We start from the raw sequence: 18,417 nt of genomic DNA on the forward strand, positions 1-18,417 counted from the left end.
TCCTCACTTAGATATAAAATCTGCAAGTGAAGTAATTCAGCAAAAGAACAATGAAGTATTTGGGGATATTGCTGGTGTTCACCTCATAGCTGCTGACATGATTACAGCAATCTTGACAAGAGAAAAGAATGACCAGATGTTGAAGGCAAAGATGAAGAAGGCTGAAGCCAAGAATATGAAATTCAATCCAGATAAGATCCAGCTCATGGTCAGTGAAGTCAGACACATAGGCCACATACTCTTATCAGAAGAAATTAAGCCATATGAGAGCAGAGTCTAAGCCATAGCTGGCATCACACACACACACCCCCCTTTACAGGACAAGAAGACTTTCCAAAGACTCTTCTGGATGGTCAGATTTCTTGCATAGTATATTCCAAATGAAGCAGCACTTATAGCCTCACTGTTGCAATTACCACAAGATACTATGAGATTACTATGATAGTGTCCCTGGGAACAAGCTAAGACACTACAAGATCTGAAAGGGACACTATGCACAGCATCTGTACTCAATTTCTATGACCCCCACCAATCACCAGCCAAACAGATGTAACCAATGATGGTTTGGAAGCCTGCCTGCTGTGGGACAGCCTCAAGAGCCTTGACTAAAGCAGAGCAAAATAATGCACAAATAGAGAAAGGTTCTTACCATCGTGCTAGCCGCTAAAAAGTTTCACAATTACCTTTATAGTGCACATGCAGTGCTACAAACACGTCACAGGCCACTTGAAGCAATATTTTCTAAATCCCCAAACCAGACCCCTGCAAGCCCACATCTGCTGCTCCAGCTGCAAAAATATAATGTGATCCTTCAACACTCTCCAGGTGAACAAAGGCTCACTGCGGCTACGTTGTCAGGAGAGCTCCTGCCAAACATCATATCACCAGATGATCACAATACAAATGAGAAGACAGTCTGTCAGGTTAGTACAGCTCTATTGGTAAAGTTGAAACAAATCACCAGCCGATCCTGAGTTATTGGCCTTATCTAAACTCCCGTGTGCAGACTCGCCACAGTAGCAGAAGCAGGTGGATCCAATGTTGTGACTGTACAGGCCTGTGAAAGAAGTTATTATCTCTCTGCAGGATGGCTTGATGATGGTTGGTGACAAGATCATTATCCCAACAATGCACATACAGAAATGCTTTGTTCCCCTTTAGAGTTCACACACCAAGGCATCTAAAAGACAAAAGCAGGAGCAGAGCAGATTGCCTACTGGCTAAAGATGTCCTAAAAGACAGAACTGATTGAATCATGCAAGGTTTGTCAAGAGCAAAGAAGAAACACTCAGGAGGCATCCTTACTATCCTATGAAATCCCTTACCTCCTGTGGCATAAAATAGCTGTTGACATTTTTTGCTTTGGGAGACACTAATATCAGTGCTTAGTTGTCTACTTCTCAACATTTCCTGAAGGCCTGCACATGCCAGACAAGTCAGCACATTCTGTCATCTCTGCAATGAAAGCTGTTTTTGCCAGGTGTGACATCCCACAAGAATTGCCACATCCCATTTGCCAGCAGAGATCTGTCATACTTTGCAAGGTCCTAGGGAATAAAACTCCAGTCCAGGATATCCTCAGTCAAATGAAATGGCTGAGCAAACAATTCCAACTATCATATCAGTGTTTCCTATGACTGTTGCATCTGGGGAAGATGCTCATCTAACCCTATTAGGACTGAGAAATGCACAGCAAAGCTATCAACATATACTGTTCTGAGGACAACTCTCCCATTCACACATACAGTCCTTCAATTCCAGGAATACCGTTTTGGCTGCAGCCACTACAAGACAGAAAGAATACTGTAACCACAGAGCAAAACACTATCTAGCTTCAAAGCATTAAATCCAGCATGCATGGAGATGCCAGGGGGCTAGCAGCCTGCGAGAATCATAGCACCCATGTCCAGAGTGATGAGCATATTATCTTGCAGCATCAACAGGAGACAGTTACATGCACAATAGGAGACACTGGAGGGTTAACCAAGCAACCCCAATAGTGACAGAACAAAATGCAAACAGAGATTCCGAACCACAAGGACTTTCTGAACCAAGCCCAACAATCAGAGGCAACAGTAATGTCTTCTGCAAGTAATACTGCCCCACAACTTCCAGCAAATTAACTGATTTCTTCCATCTAGAGCAGGGGTGTCCAAAGTTTTTGGCAGGAGGGCCACATCGTCTCTCTGACACTGTGTCGGGGGCCGGGGGAAAAAAAGAATTAATTTACATTTAAAATTTGAATAAATTTATATAAGTTTACATAAATGAATTTATTAAAGATGAACTTATATGAAAGAATGAAGGTCTTGCAATAGCTCAAGGCCTATAAAAGGCCTTGCACAAAGCAAGGCTTGCCTTTCCTTTGCTGCCACTGCTGCATCACAGATGTGAAACAGCAAGCAATGGAGGGAGCCCTCATACCACAGCTCATGTGAAAGGTCGAACAGTTGGCCGTCATGCTGAGAGCAGTTGCATCTGGCCAATGTGGGCTCCAACAAATCTCAGGAGGGCCAGATGCTCATTGGAGACTGGGGGCTCCCTGAGGGCCGCACTGAGAGGCCTCAAGGGCCGCAAGTGGCCCCCGGGCCGGGGTTTGGGCACCCCTGATCTAGAGCAATCATGTACTCCTAGTCATATGTCTTGAATTTCTCATCTATCCAGCCACAGAACTATGCTCCAAATTCCTTGAATGCCTGAAAGATCTAGTTTTACCAGTACGGTGCAATTCTGCTATACCATCTACAACCGCTACTGGTTATAGCCCAATCCTATGTATTTCTACACAGAAGTAAGCCCTATTTAATGGGACTTAAATAGGATAGGAATGCAGCCTTAATTAGGGCATTTGGCTGCTCTGTTGCATCTGATAAAACCAGCCATACCACACTCCTTCAGAGATTCTTGCAGGATCGTGCTTCCAAACCCATAAGCTTATTCTTGATCAAACAGTGATTTATGTGTCCATCTGAGCTTCATTCTGGCCAGTGCTTCAGGTCTTCTTCTTCAGTCCTCAACTAGCACTTGGAGAGATCCATGTGTCATTCATGACATGCTTCCACTCATGGCAATTGGTGGCAAGATTTCTAGCCTCATGGTCAATTGCTGGTTCCTTAGATCCTTCTCAATGTGTTTGACCGACTTTTTTTGGGTGCTGCCGGCTGAACCCTACAGTAGGCAGGTCGCTTTCACCAGAGGTGCTTGTGTGACAGCCAACTATTAGACTTGATGCTACCACAGTATGTGACTGCATTTGGGGAAATTACAGACCTGTACTTTTAACAAGCTATTCTGTATATTCTTTTAACAATGTTAGTAAATGGGACTTACTCCTGGATAAGTGTGGGTAGGATTGCAACCTAGGATTGTTACAAATTTTCCTGCTTAATGATGTCACTTCTGGCCATGACATCATTTCTGGTTGTGTGATACCACACAACCCATATTTGTTTGGTGTATAAAATCAAAAATGTCATTAATAATTAATGGGTATCATTTTGTTTTGCACTTCACTCTACTGTGTCAGAGATATGAGTTTCCATCAAAATCTACAGTTGGCAGGATCTAATGAACAAATTGAAACCACTTCATTGTTCATATCACGAATGGCCCATGAACTAACATTTACTGTCAGACTGTCCATTCTAAATAGCTCCAATGAACTTTTATGAGACAGAGTAATGGCTGGCCTGTCCGTTCTGTGAACGATGACATTCATGTTGGGCGACAGATTGGGGGCAAGCAACAAACAGATGCCTGCCGCTTCCTTCCAGTCTGCCACAATGGAGCCGGCCTCCTTACCTTGCTACTTCCTCCAAATGGGCCTTTGGGTTTTACTTATAGAGCCTGTGTGGAAAAAGGAGCAAGCTCAGAGGTGCACAGGCTTTTTGAGGGGTGTGGAAGTGCAGAGGAGATTACTATTGGGGTAACTGAGGCAGCCTAATAGCTTCAGCCAACCTTAGGACAGAGGACCTGGGTTGCTCTTCATTTCTCTGGTGAAAAAGGTAAAATGCAGCACTTCAAGACAACCCTGCAATAGTAGCCAAAAGCTACCACTAGCTATTACTAAGGGCCCAATCCTATCCAACTTTCCTGTGCTGGTGCAGCTGCAATGCAGCCTTGAGGAAAGGGAACAAATGCTCTCTTACCTGGAGGAGGCCTCCATGATTGCACCCTCACTGCAGGATGCAATGCATGCCCCATTGGCATGGCTGCACTGGTGCTGGAAAATTGGATAGGATTTGGCTCTAAATCTACTATTTTACCAGAACTAGTAAATTTCTGTTACTAGGTGGCCTGGTTCTGTTGGACTACATTACTGCTCACACAGACACACACACACAGCATCCCTGTCCCTTCCTCCACAATACATGCCGTTGTAACATTGGGCATTTTTACTAGTATTACTACAACCTGGCCTAATGCATTCATGAGGCCAACTGAAGTGGCTGCCTCCAGCAGCAGATTGCTGGGGGACACCCATCTTGATGTACTTGCAGGAGCCCCTCCTGCTTCTTCTATTCTCTGGGTTGGAAAAGAGGGGAACAGAATGAAAGAAGAAGCAGAAGCTGACTGCAGTCATGACAGATACCAAGCTATACCCAGTACACCTATTGCCAGTGGCATAGCTAATGATCATGTAACCTGGTGCCAAGTTCAAAATGATGCCCCTGAAGTGCTGTCACACCCAGGCTTTTAAAAAGTGAGGGAAACCAGCCTCCTCCCCCCAGAAGCTCGCCACCTACTTGCTCTGCCGCCACCCCCCAGTCAGTGGCATAATGCATCTACCTGCCATCTGGGGTCAAAGAAGATTTTGTAGCCCCCCCCCCCCAACAAAATAAAATGTAATTAAGTAAATTAAAAGTGTGCCCCTTATTGGTTAGAGCAGCCATTTTCAACCACTGTGCTGTGGCACACTGGTGTGCCGCAAGTGGTCCACAGGTATCCCACAGGAATTTGGGGGAAAAGCATTTATTAGTAGGGCTAATGGGAGATGTGAGCCTCTCCCCCACCCACTGACAGCATGGTATGCCTTGTCAATTGTCAAAAACCTGATGGTGTGCCTTGACCATTTTAGCGTCTTGTCAGTGTGCCCTGAGATGGAAAAGGTTGAAAATCACTGGGTTAGAGACACTGTGCTGGGCTGAAAAGGGGCAGTTATTCTCCCCCTACTAAATATAAGATGAACACCCCTGGAAAAAAGTGCCTCTTTACCTAGTTAGCAGGGTAACTGTATTATGATACATGGAAATGACAGTGGACTCATATTAACACCATATGAATAAGGTGAATCACAAACAACATGGAACATACTTATTCCATGTTATATCATAACAACATCTCATTGGCTCTCAGAACAATCAGTCTCATAGGTCAGTTTTAAGAAAATCCACTTTTCTTAAATCCACTTCCATAAGGCAGTTGTGTTTTCATTTTCTGGTTACTTGGCTATAACTTTTGATAGAATACAGATATTCCAATGAGGTTTGTTTCATTGCATTCTGCATTAAATTATCTTTCCAATAATGTATAACATAATGGTATTATTCGTACATATCAATTTTTTCACAGTTTTGGACACTAGTGTCAAGCTCAGCTTGTTGCCCTCCTAAACCTTGTTGCCCAGTGCAACTGCTACCCCCTGCACCCCCTTAGCTATGCCACTGCCTATTGCAATAGTGAGAAGTTATCGCAAGAAAAATTATCAATCCTATGTTTTCCTTGTAATGTGTAACCCTACTTTTACTTTATACTTATTGCTGAGAGTGTGAAAAATGTGAGATTCCCCTAAGAAGAAAAGTCTTGATGTACTGGTTTCATGCCTGCTGATATCTTAATTACAATGTTTTCCAATATTGTTTTATGGACTGTGGCTGCAGTTCTATCCACACTTACCTGAGAGTAAGCCCGCTGACTATAATGTGACTTACTTCTGAGTAGACATGCATAGGACTGAGCTGTGTGTCAGTTTGTTTTACCCTAATGCCTGAAATTCCCTCTTGTGTCCCTGTCCATCTAATGACTACAGCTCTTCTGTAATTTAAGCTTTAAGGTGGTGGCAGAAACTCTGTATGTGCCATACCATTCCATACCATACCATGCATACCATACCATACCATACCATGCCATACCATTCCTTGAGAGAGTGTCAACCCACACTCCCCCTGGGGAGGCTTTGTGTGGCCTCCTCACACCTTAGACCACTTTCTGGATGCAATGGGGGTGTGTGTTAAATTGATTTTTTTAGTATGTAAAAAACTTTTGTGCCTCCGAGTGCCTGGTGCCTTAGTTATGCCACTGCACAGCACAAAGGAAACACCAGTCACCAAGACACTAAAGAGCTTTATGAAACTCCAGATAACAATAGAATGCCCAACTTGATGACCATCACACAACTGAATAGGTGTTCTAGTGTTAGCTCTGATACATGGAAATGAGAGCTGACTCATACTAACATCTTATTGGTTCCATGCTGTGTTACAATATCACCTCATTCGCTCTCGGAACAATTGGTCTCAATGGTCAGTTTTGAGTTAAAGAAATCCACTTTTTGTTACATAAGGCAATTGTATTTTCTTTGGCTGTAATATTTCATAGAATACAGATAATTCAACGTAGTTTGTTTCATTACATTCTGTATTAAATTACTTTTCCAATGATGTATAACATTGTGGTATTATTCATAAATACAAATTTTCCAAACAGTTCCCACAATTTTGGCCCCTAGTGTTGTCACCTACCCCAAAGGTGTTACCAGTTGCAGTCCATCCTCACCCACCCTAGCAACCCCACTGGTTTATGTCAACTAGTTTTCAATGATTTTACAATGAGATTTTGTAATTTGTAGCTCAAGAAGAAAAAAGATAACTTTTAAATGGAAAATTCAGATTCTCAGGATTTTACCATGAGATATGCATTCAGGTGTGTTTGGTACTAATCATGGTTCATGGAAATGAACTTTACTGTTGCAATCCTATCATACTTTATTGTAGATGAAACAAAAATACTTGGCTTAATTTGGATCCCATAATCTTCAAATGTATGACTATGGGCGCAATCCTAACCAACTTTCTAGCACTGACATAGCTGTGCCAGGGCCAAATCCTATCCAACTTTGCAGCTCTGATGTAGCCGTGCCAATGGGATCTGCGCTGCATCCTGTGGTGGGAGAATAGTTATGGAGACCTCTACAAGGTAAGAGAAAATATGTTCCCTTGTCTTGGGGCTGAATTCAGTGACGTTCCTGGGGGTCCCCATACCTGGGGCAACCCCCAGAATTCCGCCCCCACACCCTGTTTTGCCCCCCTTCTCCACCCCCACACGTGACCCAGAAGTAACTGCGGTGACATCATCGTCACCGCAATTACTTCCATGCAGCTGCCTCCTCCGTTCCCCCTTTGAAAACAAGGGGGAACGGAGGAGGCAGCCTTCTGTGCCACAGGGGTCTCCATGACAGTGGTCTGGGGCTGCTCCCAGCGCCCCCAGACTGCTGCAGTGCTCTGTGCAGCTTGTAAGCTGCGCAGAAGGATCCATGGGGGCCAGGAAGCAGCACGCACCACCTCCAACGTCAGAGGGGGCGCGCGCTGCTTCCGCTCTGCCCCTGAGGGACACCCTCAGAGGCAGAGCAGGGCGACCCGGCTGGGAAGCGGTGTGCTTCCCATTCAAAGTCAGATGGGACGTGCGCCGCTTCCGCTCTGCCTGAGGCATGCCCTCAGTGGCGGAGTAGGACGACCTGGTTGGGAAGCGGTGCGTGTCCCCTCCAACATTGGAGGGGGCACGCTCCACTTCCGCTGTGCCCCCGAGGGACACCCTCAGAGGCAGAGCAGGGGCGCCCAGGAGCAGTCTTGGGAGGCAGCCAGACACTGCCTCCTAGGTAGCGTCTCAGCGCTGACTGGATCACCCTCCCCTCCTCCTTTATAGGAGGAGAAAGATGGGGGCCCTAGAGCATAAGAGCCCCTCTAGGGCACCTGTCTCCTATCCTCTTATAAAGGAGGGGGGAGGGGTGGCTCAGTCGGCGCCCAGGCACTGACGGAGAGGCAGCAAGCTGCCTCTTCGCAGCGCTCCTGGGCGCTCCTCCTGGCAGGGTGAGAGGCGGGGCTCTGAGGCGCCCCTGGAGGGTCAGCGCCCAGTGCATTTGCCCCGCTTGCCCCCCCAGGTACACCAGAGGCTGAACTGCAGCTAGACCAGTGCTGAAAAGTTGGATAGGATTAGGCCCCCTGTGTGGCATGCACAGCATCCTGCAGTGGGGAGGCAGTCAAGGGGGCCTCCTCAATGTAAGGGCATGTTTGTTACCTTACCTTGGGGCTGCATTGCAGCTAAGTCAGTGCTTGAAAGTTGGTTAGGATTGCGCCCTTTATCTCTCACTTTGCAGCTCAGTTCTGTAAATTATGGAACAATTTTAATTTTCCTAGTGTAATGCAAGATGAATGTTTTCTAATCTGGTGTTCTGTTGTTTTTCCTTGTGTTACATAAATATGCAACCTCCATTGTAGAAATTAAGCCAATCAAAATGCCACTCTTGGCATTTTTGTACTGAAGTTTCACATCTGTTATGTAAGAGTTTCAAGCTCCACGTGGGATGCTCAGTACAGGACAATGTGTACCAATGTCTACTAAGTGTTGTACCAATGGCTACCACTGGGAGGTCATGACACTCGTTTTTGCTCCAACATCTTTCACTCCAATGGTAGTTCTGTAAATAGTAGTAAAAGATTAGCATGTTATCAGTGAAACACCTGTGTTCCTGCATAACTAGAGTGTGTTGCCAACTCCCTCAATTTCTATATGGGAAAATACGATATATGATTATGCTGTGATGTCCAGATTAACTAATGACGTGACAGTTAAAGAGAGAAGGCAACAACATAATAAACTTATTTGGAATGGGATCACATTTATTTAATATTGGAGCAGCAACACACATTCATCTTCAAAAGCAATAATGTTTTCTTGAACTGAACTTTGATTCATAGTGATATAGCAGTTTACCATTTGTTCTTAAATGAACATTTCTTTTTATTTCAAAACTTTAATAAAAATAGTCATATGTGCACTTCCATGCCCGAAAGTCATATGACATATCCCACAGCCATTTAGGTTGGCTGAGCAATTATATCTGAGCTCATTTCCAACAATCTTTGTGATGAAGAACATAAAATACAAAATAAGCAGATTGTCGGGGTCCCCAACCTGCACCCGAGACCCCGCCTTACCTCAGGAGAGGGCTCTGGGGCTGGGGAGCCAGACAACATGACAGGAGAGAAGCCAGAAGGGCAGGAGGAAGGGCGAGGGGAAGGCAGCAGAGGGGAAGAAGGGAGGCCTTTAAGCCAAGGGAAGGGTGGCTCCTAGGGAACTGCCCTTTTTACCTCTCCTGAGAGGAAGGGGAGGAGCTATGGGGAGGGTAGCTGGCCCTACAAAAGCTGGGAGGCCAGTGATGCAGGGGCTGGTTAGAAGGTGGGAGGCTGTACAGCCAACAGTCCTTGCCCAGGACCCAGACCGCAAAAGCCTAGCCAGGGAAGAGGACCAGTATGCTGGAACCCCCTCTCCCTGAGCGGGGGAGAGGACTCCCTCTCAGGACTCCCTTAAAGGGCCAGTCAGCCAGAGCAGAGGCTCTAATCCAGAAGCCTCACACAGATGCAATTATGCAATCCCTGCCATTCATTAAACCTGTGGTGACGGCCATAAACATTGCTCAAATTATAGGAAAACACATGGGTGCAACTGGTTTGGAAGAAGCTTGACAGGAGAATGGATTATTTGGTGAGAAAACCGCACAGCAAGTGTTAACAGAGAAATCATACTTGAGTAATTAACACAAATTAATGTTGCTCGCCCTGTGACACATCCTTCTTTCTATAGGTTATAACATCCAAAGAAAGTTAGTCATGATCTAAGTCCCACCAAAATTAAATTTGTCTCCCAAATTTCAATGGTGCTTATTCATGACTACATTTCTTTGGATTTAACCGGATGTTTTAGGTAGCAATCCTGGGTTGCCCTTGGGCCAGAACAAGTCCCTTGTGCTGACCCGGGAGTGTCACAAAAGTGCCATAAGGCATGTTTGCACCTCTTTGAGAGTCAGGGAGGCTGGTGCAAGGACACAGGCCAGCCTCCCTGCGCCACTTCTGGTAAGTTACACTGGCCTAGAGTGGCTGACACAGGGGGGTGTGGAGGGCAGGGGAGGGCGGAATGAAGGCATTCTGGAGCTCGTGGAGGGTGCGCAGCAGGCAGGCGGGCAGGCTGGTAGGAGGACCAGGCCTGAGAGAGGGCAAGGATCCTAACCCCCTCCTGAGTGGCCTGGCCTTACACTGGGCTGCTTAGATCTGTGTCACCTCTTTAGGTAGCGCAGATCCAAGTAACCCCATAGAGCAGTTCTCACATGACATGGCATAAGGGGAATTCATTCCCCTTAGTCTGTGTTGCTCTGCAACAGGGCCCAGTCCTGCTCTGGATGTACACATACATAAAGGCTTCAGATGCCTCAAAGGGCTGTTGCCTCAGGCGACAATTCTACAGGACTGTACAGTCCTATCCGGGACTATCAACTGAACACCATAGGTCTTCTAAATAACCATGCATAGGATCATGCTGTCAACCTGGTATTTGATTTCCTTTAGAAAAAATTCTGGGAACAGAGGGCAGCAGGAGAACTCTTCTCAATTCAGTTTCTAAAGAGAGATGTTCAGGAGCTCACATGTACATAGAAACCATAAGAACATAAGAAGAGCCCCGCTGGATCAGGCCAAAGGCCCATCTAGTACCGCTTCCTGTATCTCACAGTGGCCCACCAAATGCCCCAAGAAGCACACCAGACAACACACACAACCTGCGCCCTGGTGCCCTCCCCTGCATCTGGCAATCAGAGGCAGACTGCCTCTAAAATCAAGAGTTTGCATATACCTACTATGACTTGTAACCATACTCTCTTACAGCTCCCTAGCCCCAGATACAATTGCCATTTTTTTTCCTTGACAGGAGGCTCTTTACCTTTATCAGCTCTATGAAGAGGCTTGGCCCTCCCATACTCCCAGTAAAGGCAGCTTTTGACAACAACATTCAAAGGTCAGTGGCTGCTTGGGCTGCACAAAGTGCACAGCATTTCTAGAGCAGTGTTTCTCAGCGTTCGTCTCCCTCCATACCACTTTGCATGGTCCATCTGTTGGAAGTACCACCGGAAGTTGGTTGAAAATTTGAAATTTGAAATTTGTTGTCATCAGTTACCTCCAGATCAGGAGGCCACATGCAACATGGCCGACACTGATAAGAGGCTCAGGGCAGACAAGAGGGCTTTCTTGAGTACATGAAAAGCACACTCTGGAGCTCTGCCCACTGAGCTGAGCCCCCTACTGCTGCTTGTCATGTTACATTGCTGGTCTCGCTGCCAGGCAGCAGGGGTCTCAAGGTCCTGAAGGTACCACCAGATAACACCTCAAGTACCACTGGTGGTATGAGTACCACTGGTTGAGAAACACTGTCCTAGAACACTCTCTCCCTCTGCATAAGACTATCACCCTTTCAGCACACGCAACGCCCCACACATACACTAGAGCGAGCCCAGCGCACACACGATAGGCAAAAATTCAACAGTTCAAGTATTACTTGACCTAAAGCTAGATCTGCTTTGGAAAATTGTGCCTGGTGGGTCTTAGTGTATGATGCAGCTGTCAAAGGCCCCGAGGTTCAGCCTGAAAGGAGTGGAGTGGGTTTTTAACGTGGGAGAAGTGAGAAAGAAGCCCATCCTGGACATGGTGCGCCGCTCTTTTCACTGATCATCACTTCTGGGAATAATCCAAGCGGGAGAAGGTGACACAGAACACGTGCTTTGCACATGCAGCCCAAGACTGGGCCTTCGGGCCCAATCCTAGCCAACTGGCCAGCACCAGTGCAGCAGCAAACATGAGGCCTCTGCGCCTGCCTCCCACCGCAGCATGCAGGGCGTCGCCATGGCTGCGCTGGCATACTGGCTAGGAGTGGGCCCCCAGGCTGCAGTCCTGGGCACACTCACCTGGGAGGAAGCCCACTGAACACAAGGAGGCTTACTTCTGAGCAGGCGTACCTAGAACTGGGTCTCAGCTCCCAGAGCGCGGTCTGCCTGGGCCGGGCCCGGTCTCAATGGTGCCGGCAGCAGGCAGGCCCCTTTCCGCCTCCCCTCCCGTCCCTGGCTGAAGCAACTGGGGACCCCGAACTGACAGGCGCTTCTGCGGCCATGCGCAGTCCGAGGAAGACGGGTTCGCGTTGGGAAGGGAGAGGCGCTTCGGCTGGCGGCAGGCGCCTCCTTCCCGACACGCTTGTGACGCGTGGCCCCTCCTCGAGCCCGCCCCCCAATAAAAGGCCGGCCGGCGGCCCTCCTTCCTCTTTCTTCCCGTGCCACCCCCTCTGCTTGCGCTTCGTGCCTGTCGCGGTGTCCCCGGCGCTCTCTCCGGCCCCGGCTGCCTCTTCTCCTCACGGTCCCGCGCCCTGCTCCTCTCCGGCCCTCCGTCTCCTTCTCGGCTCTCGTGCACCGCAGCCCGCGCAGCCTTGCGCTTTTCCACCGGCCGCCCCCGCAGCCTATGGCCCTGGAAGGCGCCCTTGCCGCCTCCCGAATTTCTGCTGTAGGTTCCCACATCCCTCTTTAAAAATTCCGCCGAAAAAGAGAAGACGATTTACCAAATCTTTCGGGCCGTTGTCGCACGTGAGTAGCCGCGGGGGAGGGAGGCTGGCTGGCTGGCTCGGGGCGCCTGTGCGTAAAAGCGCGTGGAGAGGCAGCCCGGGGTCCTCTCGCGGCGCCGAGCGGCCGCAGGGCCAGCGCCAGGCTTCTGGAGGCGCCCGTGTGTAAAAGCGCAGGAGAGGGCAGGCGCCGGGCAGCCTTTCCGCGCGCTCTCGCCGGCTGACTGGGGGCGCCGCGCAGGTGTCTTGGCGCGGGGCGAGGGCGCCCCTTTCCTGGGGGTGGGTGGCTCACTGCTGTGCCGGAGAGGCGCAGGGAAGGGCCCGAAGTCGGTGCGCTGTCAGAGGGTCTTCCCGCGCCGGGGAAGGAAGGCGTGATTTGGTGGGGCCCCCTCGGTCACGTCTCCATTGACAGACCCCAAAGGAGGCCGGTCGGTGGCGGCTCGTTGGGGAGGCGTGAGGGGGCTCCACTCCTCCCCCACTCCCAGCTGATGGCACTGGGGCGCGCGCGCCTCTGGAAGTCTCCCGTCCCATATGGCGGCGGCGCTCCGGTCTCCTCGCCCCCCTTCCTCGGGGTGAAGGAGGCGACCAAGTCCCGGGCTCCCTTCCACACGAGCGGTGTGTGTGCCTGGAAGGAGAGCGATGGCAGCTGCTCTCTGCCCTAACATGGCGGACGCTCGGCTGGCTGGGCGAGCAGGAAGGGGCTGCCGGGTGGCTCTGCCGCCTTCGCCCTCGCGGCCGCGGGGAAGCGCTGGGGTGGACGAGCAGCCCCAGATGAGAACATGGCAGAGAGGGGGCTCGGCGGCTCTTCTAACATGGCGGATTCCCGCGGAGGGGAGTGGGAGGCGGCGGCCGTTTCTGTGCTGCCGCCGCCACCGCCTGTGTGGCTGCCGCTGCCTCCAAACTGGGTCAGTTCATGGTGCTAAGCCGGGGGAAGCAGCAGCAGCGGCAGTTGAACGCTTGTCGAGGGCGGGGTTCCTGCGAAGGCTCCAGGGGAGCGGCCCCTTGACCTGCCTGGAGAACAGTGTGAGAGGAGACCCTTCTTGGTCCCCCAGGACAGAGCAGCCCTTCTCCCTGGGAGCCTCCTGCCCGCCCGCCCGCCGCCTGGCCACTCGCTGGGGGGAATGGCGTTTTGTGGTCTGTGTCTTCCTTCCCCAATAAGGGAAGGCTTCCCTGGAGAATCGCTCAGGGCAGCAGCCAGGCCTGGACTGGTAACAATGAGGAAGAGCTGGTGACATGGCACAGGAGGCAGCACTTTCCCCAGTCTTTTGGGGAACCTGAGTCAGCAGGTTGCCCACTCTTGCATTTATGATGTTTCTCCATACTTATCCTTCAGTTTTGTACACCAGTACATACACCCGACATAATTGCCCACCCTGAAAAAATAGTCACCCACGCATCTCTAGAATCCTGACCACAGGCCTGGTGTGTGTGTGTGTGTGTGTGTGTGTGTGTGTGTGTGTGTGTGTGTGTGAGAGAGAGAGAGACCACCAACAATGGAGTTTAGGGTCCTCTGGTGCTTTCCTAAGGACCTTCTGAGCATGGAATGCTATCTTTTGATGTCCTTTCTTTGTACTGTTTTGGTAGATGGTGTCAGCAAGGAGTAGTTAAAGATTTTGCTGTGGTGTCTAACACTCAGATGCTTCTGTCAAGCCTACCAATGTTGCCAGACTACATAGGAAGATCACATGTAGTAGCTACAAACAAGGGAGCAGAGGGCCAGGTGTTGCCTCTCCTAGGAGGTTCACATCTGCTATATTTGCATCTGAGAATCTTGCATACATTGTTTGTGGTTAGAGGATTCTTGATAGGAAGGTAGTGTTGGGCACATATTATGACACCTGCTCTCTTTTTAAAAAAAACAAGCAGTTTCCCTTCTTGATTGGATGTGAATTCATTCAGCTGTCTTTTTCTGGGCATGTCTTTTCCTGGGCATGTCTGTCTTAAGACCCGTCTTGGCATCAAGGGAATGGAGTAATCTGCCTGGGTTGGTGTCTCTCTCCCATATTCATAGTAGTCTGTGATGAAGTGGCACCATTCTCACAAGAACACATCTTTGTTGTACTTTAATTACCCTGGAGTAAATAGGGTCCCCTAGTTTTGTGCAGGCAAGATAGAATCCCCACTTTGACCCTAAGCATTCATGGAAAAGTTGAGAAAACTCACCCTGATTTGGGAGTAATGGGTGGTTCAAGCATACTAAGACAGAACGGATTTATTTTGTGATCATCATGAGCATATACAAGCATATATAGCATATATCTCACACTTGTAGATTGGATTCTCTTCCTTCCAGGTGGGGGCAGTTCCTTGGTTGGTTCTTGATTTACCAGTGTTGGGTGGAAGAGTCTTGTGGCTTGAGCCTGGGAATTTGAAGGTTTTATATTTGTGTGCAAGTGACAAAGAGTTCAACTGCTTCTTTTGGTGTGGCTTGGTTAGTGAAATGGCAGTTATTGAGCCAGCTGGATTCCTGACTACCACTGTGGTGTGATGGCTTTATATGTAGAAAGCACTGATTTAAATTCCCACTCCTCATTGGGCAAGTCAGTGATTTTCCAGCCTAACCTAGCTCATAGGGTTGTTGTGAGATCAAAAGAAAATCCCATTTAGGCTATACTGACTTCCTTGGACAGGGTACCAAGGTGACAAAAATCTGCCTTTGCAGGGAAAAGGAGATGCAGTTTAGCTGTGTAAAGCCACATATCCAAGATCACATCCTTGCCTTCTGCTGCCACTTTTCAGTTGTGCAGTCGTCATCAATAATATGCATTAGAATTCATACTTCAAATCAGTTGAACTGTTGGAAAGAAGTACTGATCTTAACATTCATGAGGCTCTGTGGTTACAAGGAATACAAGGGCAGTTATTGGGTCTTTTTCAGTCTGATATACCTTCAGCCCAAATCCTGTGCTCCTGTTGGCACCTACTCATGTGTGAAAGGGCTAGGCACATACAGAGTGGGTGTACTGGTGTGTTTGCAGTAGTGCAGTGTTTCTCAATGTTTGCCCCCCACTGTACCATTTTGCATGCCCCACCACCAGAAGTAACTTGTGATGATGACATCACCAGTTACTTCTGGATTGGGAGGCTAGTCACACCATGACAAACACCAGTAAGAGGCCCAGGGCAGATGGGAAGGCTTTTTTGAGTGTGTGAAAAGTACATGATGGAGATCTGCCCGCTGAGCCCTAGCCTCCTACTGCTGCTTGTGTATTGCATTGTGTATAGCAAGACCTGCTGGTCTTGCTAGCAGGTGGCAGGGGTCTGGGGGTCCCACGAGTACTGCCAGAGACCTCAAGTACCACAGGTGGTGCGAGTACCACTCGTTGAGAAACCCTGCAGTAGCGCACAGTGTGTAGTTGTTTAGCTGCCCTTTGTTCAGCTGCCCCCTTGGATAGGGGGGCAGGGGCTCTTCTTTGGAACTGCGGGAGAGGTTCATCGCTTTGGCGCCAGTAAGGGGCAGTTCCCAAAGCACGAGCCGAGCGCAGTGCCCCTCCTGCCACGCTCTTCCTTGTGCAGAGGGGAAACGTGGCCCGCGGTGTCTGTCATTCGCGAGCCTGCTTCGTCGGGGCGCGCACGCCGCGTTTCCAGACACAGTGACACGCAGGCTCCCTCCCTCTCCAAACAGCCTCCCTCCCGCGGCACCTCCGCTGCCGCCAGTGGCCCAATGAGCGCGCCTGGGGAGGCGGCGGAGGTGGAGCTCCGGCTCCGCATCCTCCATGGCAGCAGCGCTGCCCCTTCCCCTCCAGATCCCCTGGATGTGTGCGCGTTACCAGCTGCCCGTCCTCCCGGGGGTGGGGGAGCCCGCCAGCCAGCCAGCGGGCTCTCCTCCAGCCCTGCGCTGTGGGCGGCGGCATCGCGCGGAGTTCAGAGTGCCTGCTGCTGGTGGAGGGAGGAGGGTCTGTTCCAGTCTGGACTGGTACTGTCTGGTTCTTGGCTTCCCGTCTCGCTGCGAACAATGCTGCTGTGGCTGCCGCGGCGTGCGGGGACCCCTCCCCACCCCGTGCGCCTCTTGGAGGGTGGCGAGGGCGAGCCACGCCGCGCCCCTCCCCTGTCTGCCCAGTTCCAGTGAGCTGCGGGGGAGCCGCTCTCCTCTCCAGGCGCATTCGCCTTTCCAGCCTGCGGCGCGCAAGCAGCCAGCCGCCTGCAGCGGGGAGGGGCTGGCAGGGGGAGCGCCCGTGGCGCTGCAGAGAAGCCGGAGGGCTCTCCAGTTCTGGTTTAACCAGAAGGGGCTCCTCTGCCCCCTCGTTGGCTGTCCGCGCAAGGCGAGTGCTCAGCGCGCAGCCCCTGCGAGCCCCAGAACTGATCTTGGGTGGCCAGTGCTAAAGTGCTGCATCAGGCCGAGCTTGGACCTGGGGCGCCTGCTCCATCTGTAAGCCTGCGCGCGAGGCAGAGAGGCCTCTGTGTCGTTTAAGTGCCTGGAAAGGGCAAATGAGACAACATTGTCTAGAGACGGGGTTGGGCATTTGACCCGTCCAGTGTCAGCAGCTCAGTTTTTAAGCACAACTGAGAGCAAGATGGGTTCAGACACAAGCATGTTTGATTCTTTCGCTCTTTAGAAAATCAAATGAATTTCATTGTTTCATAATAGTCTGCTTTATAAACATAATTTATTATCATTTTTGACAGGGTTTGGCAATGTTTGAATGCATGGAACAGTTCATGGTTTTTATGCCGCTACAGTGTAGACAATCTACAGTTAAAAAGCAGAGGTAAAGTGAAGGTGCAGCAACTGTAACAAAGCCAAAGGCCAGTTTTTAAAGGTGCTCATATTACACAGGTTTCAGACCAGTTCTTTAACCATCATCAGAATCATGGATGGCTTCATGGGGCATCTGAGTGCAATCCGATAGGGGGTCAAGTTGATAATATTTGACCAGTCAGCTGACCAGTTTGCCAGATCTAGTTCTGCAGCTTCATGAAATATGTCATTTGAAAGACTAACAAACTCCTGTAAAGCTCTCTCTAATCTTTAGTAAAATCCTATGGGAATAAAGGTAAAGAGTATATTTTCCTATGCAATTCTTTTGACACACTTCTGGAACTTGGCATATCTGGGAAGTGAATTCCAGCAGTATTTATTTATTTAAAGTATTTAAACCCTCTCCCCCCAACAAGAGGGTGCCCAAGGTGGCTTACATTGAAATGAAAAGATGAAAAGGTAAAAACAATAAAACCATTTTTAAGTGCTGCAACTTTGCACTAAAATAGAACTGCTAAGCATTCTATCTGCATAAGAGGTGTTGTAATTTAAACTGTGAATTGCTTAGATAAATCTGAGTCCAACTTTAACAGTAACTGAAAAGCTGGGAAGTAACTCTTGTATTAATTGGTGTATACAGGTTGAGCCTCATTATTCACTTGGATGGCAAAAAACTATAGCACTATAGCAAATCCATTTAAAAGACAAAGTTTCTTTGCTCTGGCGATTTAAAAACAGCCTTGCTGACCTTTGTGATGTAAGATAAGAGTCTTTAAGAAGACAATCATCTATCAGTCCTCCTCTAAGCACTTATAAAGGCACTTCACTCAGCCCCTTTCCCTTCACCAATGCAAAGTGATCACATTTCTTTCACTGCTTGGGGAAGGGAAGGGTCATGCTGGAGAGAGGAGGATTGATGAATTGTCAGCCTGCTGCCCTCTCTTAAGGAGGCTATTGTTAAAGGACTGTCCAGGTTTTTTTAAAACTGATTTTAAAGGGATGCATTTTTCCCTTTCTCCAGGGATCAGCACATTCCTTCTCATTTGCAAGGGCCATTCTTGTTGAGTCAAATT

At 49.2% G+C, this 18,417-nt stretch overlaps 1 protein-coding gene across 3 annotated transcripts in view; it reads left to right on the top strand.

The window, feature by feature from the left end:
- The first annotated feature begins 12,369 nt into the window (after positions 1-12,369).
- The window catches only part of AZIN1 (antizyme inhibitor 1), a 38,884-nt gene continuing 32,836 nt past the window's right edge, over positions 12,370-18,417 (top strand). Inside the window, exon 1 of one of the 3 annotated variants that reach the window (XM_066623064.1) lies at positions 12,370-12,670. The gene's annotated coding sequence lies outside the window, so the exon portion shown is untranslated. Of the gene's footprint in view, positions 12,671-12,867; positions 12,887-16,543; positions 16,562-18,417 lie in introns of those variants that run through there. The other 2 variants (XM_066623066.1, XM_066623067.1) reach the window with 2 other exon arrangements.

Source organism: Tiliqua scincoides, chromosome 4 (genome assembly GCF_035046505.1).
Source record: "Tiliqua scincoides isolate rTilSci1 chromosome 4, rTilSci1.hap2, whole genome shotgun sequence".
NCBI classification, from domain to species: domain Eukaryota; kingdom Metazoa; phylum Chordata; class Lepidosauria; order Squamata; family Scincidae; genus Tiliqua; species Tiliqua scincoides.